Raw genomic sequence first — 12,335 nt, 5'->3', positions numbered from 1 at the left:
TTTGAAACAGTGATATAGGCAAGGCTGATAATGAGATTCATGTATGCACAGTGATGATACAGGGTTGTCCAGAACCACATGTAGACAAGCTCCATTTGGGATATATCCCAACATGAGCCAGGACCTGATACTGGACCTCATGGCCCCATGGATGTGCAAAACTTTTGTCTTTCCACCAGAAAAGCGGGGGGGATAACAAAACCTTCTCTGGGGAGCCTTTTCTCTGTTAAAGTGACAGCTGTAAAGGACCAGGCAAGTGTTGGCCACTAAGCATCTTCTTTTACCATCAGAAGTGGCCAGCTCCTCAGAGCGGTCAATGGATTGTTCTGAGGAAGCAGACATTGATCATCGAACCAGTTTCATCAGTAACAATCGTGGCTTCATGCAAGTAAAAGCATGATTCCACCCAGCCACTATTGAAATTGCTCAATCTATGCCAAAACAAAACAGCAACAGCGCCGACAACAACGTCCACCAAATCAGGGATCCACCATTTCTAGTTTCTCCTCCTGGTAGGAGTTTTTGTTTTATGTGGCTAGCTCTTGTAGCCTCCTCTGGGCTGTGCGTGGAGGTGCATGACTTAAAAAGAGCAAGTGTGTGAAGAAATTCTCCAGGCTCCTGCTCTCATCACCTGTTAGCTCAAGGCCCGCCCGAGTCAGCCCCATCCAGCACATAACCCTCAGACGGTGAGAACAGGGGAAGGCTGTCAGTTACCTAATAATGATGAAGGTCTGGATAATTTGGGCAGGATAAAAGAGCTTGCTCTTTTCTGGCTGATCTGGTTCATTATCTGGTTAAATTAGGTTATAAAACCTTTTTTGCCAGGGTCTCTAATGATCTGGAAAAGCAGGTAACTGTGCCTTTTTCAGAGCTTTTCGCCTTGAATTATTCATTGGCCCCGCTCTGGTACCCTGGGAAGATTCCCAATTTTTCACCTGCCTTTTTGTGCAGCGCCTTGGAGCCCGACTCTCAGGATGGTCTAGTCACAGCTTCCGACGGATACAAAATATTCAAATCATCTCCGTATTTTTGTTTTTCCTTCTACGAATGAGAGAACCAAGTTGGAGCCGTGGGGGACGGCAGTGCCTGACTGGAAGATGGGGAGCACATTTCCCTGGGAGACGCAAACAAACAGGCACATAACTAGAATAGCAAGCAAGGGGCCTTTTTAGAGGCAACACATTAAAATGCAAGGCAGGAGATAATGAGATAAGCGGCAACTTACAGGTTTCTTAATTCTAGTGTGAAAGGAGGGGGGTGTGCAGAACAGAAAGCCTCCTGGAGGACTTGAGCAGGAGATCAACAGAGCCCCTCTCAAGTTTGCTAGGGGAGGATGCTGGGGTGGGGGAGAGTTCTCTCCAGTGACCTCAGAGACATAAATAGAAGTGGAAAAACTCATCTAGGAGGTGACAGGGGGATAGGAAAACCACACACAAAATTCTTTTCCTCAGCGCCTTGTTTATGTGTCTCACTTCAACCGGCATCTGCGTGAGGTAAATACAGAGCATCTCCTAGTCACAAATCAACTTCAACTTTCTTTTTTCTCTTCTTCTTCTTCTTCTTCTTCTTCTTCTTCTTCTTCTTCTTCTTCTTCTTCTTCTTCTTCTTCTTCTTCTTTCTCTTCTTCCTCTTCCTCTTCCTCTCCCTCTCCTTCTTCTCTCTCTCTCTGTTTTTGTTTAATGTGTATAAGTGTTTTTGCCTGTATGTATGTGCACCATATGCATGCAATGCCTGAGGAAGCCAGAAGAGGGCATCAGATCCTCTAGCTACAGACAGCTATTGGTTGTCACATGGATTCTGGGAGCTACACTCTGGTCCTCTGCAAGTGCCTGTTCTTAAGTGCTGAACCATCTCTTCAGCCCTGTGGTTACTGTTTCTTCAGAACAGACTTGAACCAAATAAGACATTGGAGATTTTTGATTTCACACTTCTTGGCACCCTCTGGTGGCAGATGAATAGGATGAAGCTGCAGGGTGGGTCTGTTCCTGTCCTCTGTACCCTTCCTGTCGGGTAACCTTCTGTGTCTTTCATTGAAAGACTTGCAGTTTAAAAGTGAATCATAAGCTAGCCCACCCTCAGGCCTTTTTGCAGGCCAGTGTGGAACGTGTGGGGGAATTTCACATCTGAACCACAGTGGGCACAAACCCTTTCTGGGGTTTGGGCTACCAGTTTGGTTTAGCAGACAAGTGTTGTCTCAGGACTTGAGCATTCCCGAAACTCCACTTTCAAGAAGCTGATGTTTTGTACTCTTAATTCCTCTGCAGTTTTAGGACATAACTAGCTGTAAACAGAGACTGTTTTTTGGTTTCCCAGCCACTTAGACCTGAATAATCACGTAAAAGCTATATTAATTACAACACTGTTTGGCCAATGGTTCAGGCATATTCCTAGCTAACTCTTACATCTTAAATTAACCCATTTCTATGATTTCATATTTTACCATGACGCTCATGGTTTACCTAAGGTTCTGGTGTCTTTCTCCTTCAGCAACAACATAGTGTCTGCCTGACTTTCCCTTCCTTCTCCCTGCATTCAGTTTAGTTTTTCCACCTACCTATATTTTGTCCTGCCATAGGTCAAAGCAACTTCTTTATTCACCAATGGTAATAAAACATATTCACAGTGTACAGAGTAGAATCCCATATCATCTAGTTTCAAGCAGCATCGTTTAAAACGGTGAGTTCTATTGAGTCACCCCAGTGCTAGAGACATCCCCGAGGTCTCATTCCCATGGTCTCCAATTGGTTTGGAGCACAAAGTTCCTGCTAAAGGGCTGGGCAGACAGCTCAGTATGTAAGACCTGAGTTTGAGTTCCCAACACCCATGTTAAAAGCTGTGCATGAATGTGCATGTCTGGAGCCCCAGCACTGGGGGGGGGGGGTGGAGACAGACAGACAGACAGACAGACAGACAGACATTAGAAGCTTGACTGCCAGGTTGCCCAGATGATATAGTTAAGCTTTCAGTTCAGTGAGAGCCCCTGACTCGGAGTAATAAGGTGGGAAGCAGTAGAGGACAAGAAACCTTTGTTTTCTGGTTCCTGAATCTGAGTGCATGCTCACAAATGTACATGTATTTTACACACACACACACGCACACACACACACACACACACATGAGCACAATGTGCACATGTGCACATGCACATACACATACATACACTGTACACATATACACACTGCGCATACTGCACACACAAACATGTGCACACACACATGCACACTTTTTTTTTAAAATAGGTGCTGGGATTCTCTCAAGATCTTTCCATGTTCTCAGCATACAGCCTTGGCGGCCATGGTTTCTAGGGTTCCCAGAAGATGTTAACGTCATCTACCCAGGGATCTCTTCTGAAGCCTCATGGAGAAAATCAACATAAGAACAAAGAAAAAGGAAGCTGAGACTTAAGAGAGTATGCAGAATGAAGGCACATTATTACCTAGACCAGCAAAGTGGGGAGGGGAAATAGTTTCATTCCTGCAAAGGCCATGTGTGAGTGCCTGCAGGGAAATCGTATCCACAGCCTTGTGACTGAACCAATAACTCATATCTGATTCAGAAGCCGACTTTGTTGGATTACTGTGTTACAGCTGTCCTCAGTCTACGGCCAGCCTCTCCCAATGGGACTGATTGGAGCAACACGTCTCATTTACAGATCTCATGTGCAGGGGCCTGGAAACCCAAATTAAAACCTTGTGGATGTTACTTTGGCGAATTCAGCTCCAAAGCCTTTTGGCTTTGTTCTAGTCATTCTCGATGTGCAGGGTTCTGAACACAATGGAAAGGCTGCTGCTTTTGTACTCAGCCTTTCTATCTGGGGGATGGGCTTCGACATCAAATTAATAATGGAGTATATTCTAACAACATGTTGGGCTGTGGTCAGGGTTTGCAGTGGTTTCATAGAGAAAGGAGAGGAGGGGAAAATGAGCAGATGGGTAGGACTCAGGGACTCAAGTGTTGTTCCTCAGAGAACAGCTAGCAGGGGACCAGGACAATGGGACTTATTCTTCACATATGTTTTCTAGGCACTGAGACTCAGAGATGGGAAACACCTTGACCAAAGCTATCCCAGAGTGCAACAGAGGTGGGACCAACCACTCCATCCGGATCCATCGCTCAACTGCCTTATCTAAAACTGACTTGAAGTTGCTCTGGCAACTTTAGGAAAACCTAAGGGGAGACAAGCACTCTATACTGGCTTCCAACAGAGTTCAAAGGTCATAGGTTCAGGATCACAAGTTCAATGGAATTCTTCTGGTTTGTCCCACGTCAGACATGTTCTAGTCAGACATGGCTTAATGATGGCATGAAGATGGGAGTAGATATAAGTTATGTTTTGGAGAAAGAAAGAGCAGGATGGACAAGATTATGTAGAAGAGGAAAAGGGCAGAGTGAGAACACTAGATTCATTCTAGAAATATCTTCTTCACCAATGTCCAACCTTTCTTTCAACTACTTCCTTTTCCCTAATTTCCCATTCCTTCTGTTGCACTAGGCTTCCTACAAGGAAGCAGAAACAGCTGCCTCAGAACTTAAGGGAGGGAAGTCTGAAGTTTGAACGACTTCGACTGACTGCAAACGTGTACACCCTTTATGTGTCTACTCTCCGCCTCTTCTGGGAATAGGCAAGGGACACAGGATGTATGCAAGTCACTGTGGTCCTCTGTGAGGAAACTGAGGAAGGATCCAGAGCATCAAACTAGAGCAATGGTTGAAGAGGATTATAGGAGAAGAGATTCTAGTTTTTTAAAATTATTTTTATGTGTCTGGGTACCACTTGCATGCCTGATGCCCACAGAGGCCAGAAGAGGGTGTTGGATTCTCTGGCATTGTAATTACAGATGTTGGGAGCTGCCATGTGGGTGCTGAGAGTTGAACCTCTGGAAGAACGACCAGTGCTCTTAACTACTGAGCTATCTCTTCAGCCCCAACTAAGAAAGGACATTTAAGATGACTTAAGCTGGTCTTTAGAAGAATGAACAGGAGGGAACAAATCATGGAGAGAAGAGGGCAAAGACAAGACCTCGTGAAAAAATAGTGTATAGACAATGCCTAGAGATTGGGCTATGAGGGGCCACCAGGAGAAAATAAACTGGAGATGTGGTCTGTGGACAAGCTAGAAAGCCATGCCAGGCACAGACTTAACCCTTGAGGGAATGGCATGAAAGTGGGGCGATGCCATGACATAATGAACCAAGGGCTGATACGCTCAGGTGAGCACCGTATGAAGCCACTGCCAGCCTGGACAAGTTTCATTAGAGAAGGGGACAGGCCTGAGACATGGAGACAAGGCAAGGTATTTGTTACAGTGTCACTGGAGAATGATCTAGAAGTGGGAGAGGACTCAGAGGGAAAAGCAACAAGAGCTGTGACTGACTTGGTTTTGGAGAAGAGGAGCAGGTCTGAGTTGGGAGAGGATTAATTTCTTTTGTCAAAACCCCTGTGCCGCTTGTGTGCTCTGGGATGATTGCTTAGGCAAACTCTTCATTTCCATGACCAGCTTCCCTCCCTGGGAGAGACAAAGGCGTACATCCTGCCGTGTACTATTAGGAATTCAAGAATTAACCTGTTTATTCTTTTTCTTCCTCAGTTACTTCTACCATTTCCACCCGAGTAGGCTAGAAGGTTTTTGATCCTATTTCCTCATGCGTTCTCTTGGCTCAGGTCAGGGCTTGGGTCAGCTTCTGGGATATCCTTGGCTAGGCCAGGACTTGGGTCAGCTTCAGGGGTATCCTATGCTACTTTCACCTCGCGCATCCCCTGCTGCGGTCTGAATGTGACTCTCGAAGCTTCACACATTGGGAAGTCAATCAGCAAAGTCATGGCGGTGGTCTTCGGGAACGAGCTATTGAGATTAGATGAGTTCATGAGGTGCCCCTGATGGAACCATTGGTTCTACAAGAGAGACCCAAGGCATTTGCTCTCACTCACCTGTGATGCCCTTTGTCAGGTTATGACACAGGTAGAAGGCCATCACCAGTCACCGTGATCTTAGTCTTTCCAGCCTCCAGAACCATGAGCCAGATCAACTGTGTCTTTCTTCATTACCCCATCTTTGTGGTTCCATCAGCAACAGAAAACGGTCCAAGCCAGCTTTCCAAGTCAGATCCAATGTGTCTTCTGTGCACATCACTCCAGCCCACTGAGGTTGCTACCTGCTTTAAAGCCATAAATCTCAAAAGTCCCTACCCTTTGCTTGCAGGGTGATTACACATTATCTTGTCAAATCGCTGGTAGGGTTATCTTCCCCATAATTTAACTCCTGTACTGCTACTTAGATTTGATACGTTTATGCTTTGAGTTCCTTATACAAGAGGACCAGAGCCAATGCTTCCCCGAATAACAATGATACTTGGCCCTTCTTTAGCATTTACTGCTTAAATCCTCTCCACATGCGGTACCTTCTTGGAGCTTCAGGATAATTCTCAGTCTGGCAAAGCCAGTGTTACAGTATCCAGATATCATAGATGGGGAAATCCCAGAGTAAGAAATAGGAAGGGATTGGCAGAAGGTACATTGCTGTGTTTCCTACAGCTCTGGAAACACTAGAGGTAGTCAATAAGCAACACTGATTTATCTGTTCACTAAATCTCAGCTCGATCCCACAGCTGGTCTGATGATTTGAGCAAAAAGATTTGTGGTTTAGGGAAGACGAACGGCTGTAAAGACATGCAGAACTGTCTGCTTAACATGCAGCCTTCTGCCTTTTCTCATCAGAACTGCACTCTGCGAGTCAGGGAAGTACATACAACGAATCATGAGGCATGAGGCTCGTAGCGACCTCTCCTTCCTCCCAGGGAGATTTCAGGGCTCTCCTTGCCATTTCACCTCTCCCTTTGCTGGTGCCTATAGAGACACAGGTCGGGGTAGCGAAACTGTGGGCTTTCAATTCTTCCTTCCAGATGTCATCCATTTGGTCCTCGTGGGATTACTTGGCAGCCATATTTGATTCTGGACATGGAGGACTTACTTGAAACCATATGAGCTGGGTTTTTTTCCCCCCGTTGCGGAAAAAGGACTTTTGGTTGTCAAAGTGATGCAACAAAAGTACAATTCGTGAAGAGAGACTTTTCTATGCTCCATGGTTCCAGGAACCTGACAACCGGGCAAGGACAATCACACTGTCCTCAGCGGGCAGGGAGCTCGTTTCTGTGCAAGTCCGTAGCACCAAGTGAATCTGAAGGTTGAGTCAATTAGCTGTGCCCACCCCCTCTGCTCCTATCCTGCCTTCAGTGCATTTAGACTAAAGTAAAGTTTCCAATTTGTCTGAATTACCTGAGAAGTTGTAAGGACAAATGAAGTGTGAAAGCCCTTTGAAAGCAGACAATCTCTTTGATGAGCTCAAACCCAATCTAAACAGAACCCTCTGCACTCCACCATCCGAGGAGACAGAAAGATGGCAGTGATTTAAGTCACACTGAGAAAGAGGACAGAGGGATTTGAGCAGACCCTGGGTCAAGGACAGCTCTGGACTTTGGAGGTCTTAAACACAACTGTCCCTTGCTAGTGAGGTGACCAGGGAGCATTCATTAGATTAAGAAAAAAGTTTCCATATCTGTTGAAATGGTGGAGATGCTGCCCGTCTCCTAGGGGGGCTGTGGAGATAAGCCACAGAGAAAACCTTTGTAAATTGAAAGACACAATCCAAGGGCGAGGGATTAAGGTTGTTTAGAACAGATGTACAAGTCCTTGAGAAGGGTTTGTGGAGTGTGCTGTGGTTTCCAGTGTTTCAACACATGAGCCAAGCACCGAAAGTGTCTGGAGCAATGAGTAAAGCCATAGTTACGACTGCTGTTCACTGACTGAGGAGAGTGAGTTCATGTCCTTGGGAACACAGACCACTGCTTCCCCGACCACCCTTCCTTCTCCGGGTCTAGGAAATGCCAGGGCTTCTCCCTCCCAAATGGCCAATGGTTTCTTTCTACCTTGTTCTGTGTGACTGGAATGTGAGTTGGAACTAAGTCTGCTTTTGTACATCTTCCTTTTCTCTTGTTTCCCCGGGAGCCTTTCTCTAGCTCCCAAGAAAAAAGCCCATCTCCTCCTGACAGCATGCCTCACGACCGGTTTTCTTAGTTCAACATTTGCGCTCCTGTTTCAGAAGTGATTGCCTCAAGTCTCAACTCCCGTTAGGACTGTGACTTTAATACAGCATCCTCACTACCTGACAGGAAGTGGCCACTGTTTGTCATCCCTGGGTAGTACTTTGCTCTGGTCTGGGTGACAAGAGTCTCCAAGTCTGAGTGAAGTTATGTGGCAGGTTCATAGAAGCAACTGTTGATTGATTGCTTTTCAGCCATAAAACTGAGCAAGGAGTTCTGGTTAATCTTGTCCATCATAGCCTGAAGTCTACTGGACCAGTTTCCCCTCAGAGCATTCTGGTCACTGTTGGTCTCACAATACTTAGAATCTTTCATCAGAGAGTACAATAGGAATCTCTGTGGATATTCATTTTCTGATTTGGAAGCTATGGATAACTTAAAAAGAAACCATAGGATGATATTAAGATTCTTTGTCCTGTTTTTACTGCTATGTAATTTGAGATTAAATTTCAATGCACAGTTTAATGGTATCTTCATTTAGTAGAACATCAGAAGCATTCTTGATTGTATTAAAATTCTTAGTAAAATGTATTTTTAGTGACTATATACTGTTCCATCTTGTAGATAGACTGTAATTTACCAAGCCATTTATATCGGATTCAATTTTCTTTTATTATAAATGATTTATACTCAAATATTTTTATTTATATATTTTAAAAGCTCTTGCATTTCGGGTATTTTCTTTAAGATAAGAGAAAAGGAATATTAAATGTATACATATTTTAAATCTTCTGAGCATTCTTTTTCAAATTTACATCAATTATACATTTTCCCATCAAATTCATTTTCACTGACCTCAACTCTACATTTTATAATAACTTAAAACTGTGTTATTTACTTCATTGACTTTTTTTTAAAGAAAGTATTCTTGGCTCAATTTTATTTTAATCCATGATACTCATTTAATATTGACAATTTGACTTTATGGCATTTTAATGGCATTGTAGAAGTTACCTTCTAAAGCAATGGCCTTATGTCAATATAAATACTTCTGTAAAACACATTGGTGGATTTCATGCTGTGACAGACAAGATTGCTCAGGGCACCCTTGCTCGATGTTGTTGCTTATGAGAACCTACCCCATCACCGCAACTACATTCAGAGGCCTGGAGACACCTGTTGTATATGACATCAACTTTAAATAATACGACTTGTAAGGGGGTAGACACGCGTGAGCTATTGCTGTTGTATTATTTCCCAAGGAACAATAGGTTGAGACAACTGGCAAGTGTGAGGTAAGTCTAACAGAACAAATTAGTGAAGAGCTAGGAGGTCACGGTAACGTAAGGCAGTGGCCTGTAGCCGAAGGACAGGCCATTGGAACAGGAAGAATGGAAGACAATAGTAACTGACAACTGTGGCCCAACCTCTGTATCAAAACACTTCCTTCGTAAAGTGAAACAAACAGAACCAACCACGCCTTGAGCCTGGCCCTTCTGTCTGCCCACCTCTGGTTTTTCTGGGTGAGAAAATAGCTCTAAACCTCTTTGTGGAGGCTTCATGTTTGTCGATTGCCCATCCACTCAGAGGAAGGGACAGACATGCTACTATTTTCCTTTTGTACATCTTACCCAACTTAGTTCCTGATTAAATTTGATGAGCCACCCTTGTCCCCACTTCCACCGTTAAGCTGAGCATTCAGAAGTCTGTCTCCCCATGCTGCCAGCACATCCCAATGCTAGAAGAATACCTCCAGCCCTGCATTCCCGTCTACTGTGCTTCTTAGGAATACCAGGTAATCAATCAAGTGGGGCAGGACAGTTAGAGAAAAGCAATATTGAAAATGAGTTATGACGTGAAAGAGAAACCTTGCTATTATGTTTTATCCAAGGCAGCCGCTAACAAGCGTAATGTAATTCCCAGGGCTTAAACAGGGTGGCTTTAATTGCAGTAGTCATTAAGTGCACGGGGTCGTTAAATACATTAGAAAGAGGGAGCCACCGCATTATCATGAATAAAATAGGCCCCTACTCACCTTCTTCACATATTTAACTGGAATTGAACTCAATCTGGGTCTCTGATAGAGGCACAGCCCTGTGCCGTCCTTCTTACACTAAGCCAGTGTCGAAGAGTTTATAGGCAGCGTCTAAGAGGAAATAATGGCAGGCAGAAGTATCAGCCAACCACAGAGTAGATTTGATAACTGATTAAATGTTGACTGGTGGGCAGAGGTGGAGTCATGTTTTATAGCATGAAGTTTAGAGTATATCCACTTCATTTCACACTTGACGTGTTTATTATGTCCAGAAAATCCATATTAAAAAAGAGAAATATTAGCATCCAAATAATTCACTTACCCCAATACAACTTAGCAAACTGGCAAGAATAAAAGAAAAACAATTTTATCTGCTGATGGAAAATATGTGAAAGAATAAATCCTTTTTTGTATGCCAAACTTTTAAAATGCCTCTTATACACGTCAAATTTTACAAATTCTGTCACTAAGAAGTTATTGAAAACTATTAAGATTGGGAAGTGAGAAATGGGTCAGTGGGTAAAAACACTTAGCAGACAAGCATGAGGATCCGAGTTCAAATCCCCAGGACCAATGGTAAGCGAGACATTGGTAGCATGCATCTGTAACCCCCACTTTCTTATGGCAGGATGGGAGATGGAGACAGGAGAACCCCTGGAAACTCAAGGTCAGAAAGTCTAGGGTACACAGCAGCAAACAGGGAGAGACACTGCCTCAAACAAGGATGAATGAAACCCTAGGTTGTTCTCTGACTTCCACATGGGCATGGGACTATGGGCTTGCCTCACTTAAGTGTGTAAATACTCATACACACACACACACACACACACACACAAGACTTAAACAAATAAACAAAAACCCAAGGAAATCCAGAATACCCTAATATTCCACAGTAAGGGACTGGTGAATTTAATATGGATTTTAAGCAGTGTGTTTATTAAGTGGAAAATGTTAGCAACCTAGAGTGACAATAAAGCTCCGTGAATGGCGTGGACTCTCCTGAGCAATTGTTCTAAATGAGCATTCACCTACCCGTAGAAGGTTGGTGGTTTATGTGCCAGCCTATTCTTTTCTCTTCCACTCAACCGTGTAGCGTTCACACCCGTTCACTCGACTTTTCACAGAGACTGAAAGGATTTCAGGTTTGGACTGCATTTCCTCCCACCTTCTCCTTTTCCTGGACCATTTAGTTCATTTTATCTATCCATTTTCAGACAGTCTTCTTCCCTGTCCCATTATAGCCTCAAGCACCACCCAGGTTTATATAGAATAATCCACATTCTAGAAATCCTTCATTGACTGTTCTTTACATTGACTGGGTTGGGCTCTCCTCAATATGCTTCTGTCTCGTGGTGCTCCCGCCCCTTCCGTTACTTTCATCTGTATCGCTTGTTCTTTCTGTCAAAACAGAGACCAAGTATAGGGCCTAGAGCCCTGGGTGTGGTGACTTTTCTCCTACATGCTCACCACCTCACCACTGGGCCTTTAATTTGTCTTAATCTGCTTGAAAAGGTGGGATCCCGCAGTTCCTTTCCCTTGGGTCTGGATGGGTCTTAATGGAACACTTTGACCTAGGGGATGTGGCAGGAGTGATGATGCCCAAGGTCTTCCAAGGTTTCTACCTAGGTTTCTGGGAACCTTTACCATGAGGAAGGAAGTCATCCTGCAAGAAAGAGGACCATGAGATACCGTGTGTGTGTGTGTGTGTGTGTGTGTGTGTGTGTGTTTGTGCACGTGTGCGCGTGCGTGTGCGTGCTAGTAAGGGGGGGCGCAGGTAGGTTCTAGACAGGAGACCAAAGATGCATTTCACGGGCATATCTTTTAGCCTATCAGAAGTCAAATGGACCCAGCTGGACCATTTCCAAATCCTTGACCCACAGAGCCACAAACACACACAAGAGTTGTTTGAGCCACTGTACAGCCAGGCGGTTTGTCACCTAGTAATAGGTAACTAAAATGTCAGTGTGGCACATATTGTACCCTCAGGAAGTTTCGTTTGCTTTTGCCTGCTACTTTCGATGTTTCTAGAATGTTTGCCAACATTAATTCACACATACGCAAAAAAGATCTTACACAAATGAGATAAGTCACCAGAAATTCGAACCAAACAAGGACATGCAAGATCCAGGTCTTCTCCCTGAGGAGCATCTCTGACGTAACTGACTATGAAGCAGGGTTCTGAGAGCATGGCTCTCCGTGGCGGCTTCTGCCTGGAGCAGAGAAATCAGTAGTTATCGTAAGATCCAGTCGTCGGACAGAGAAAT

Source organism: Myodes glareolus, chromosome 4, assembly GCF_982192425.1.
Source record: "Myodes glareolus chromosome 4, mMyoGla1.1, whole genome shotgun sequence".
Taxonomy (NCBI): Eukaryota; Metazoa; Chordata; class Mammalia; order Rodentia; family Cricetidae; genus Myodes; species Myodes glareolus.
Note: the sequence above shows the minus strand (reverse complement) of the source record.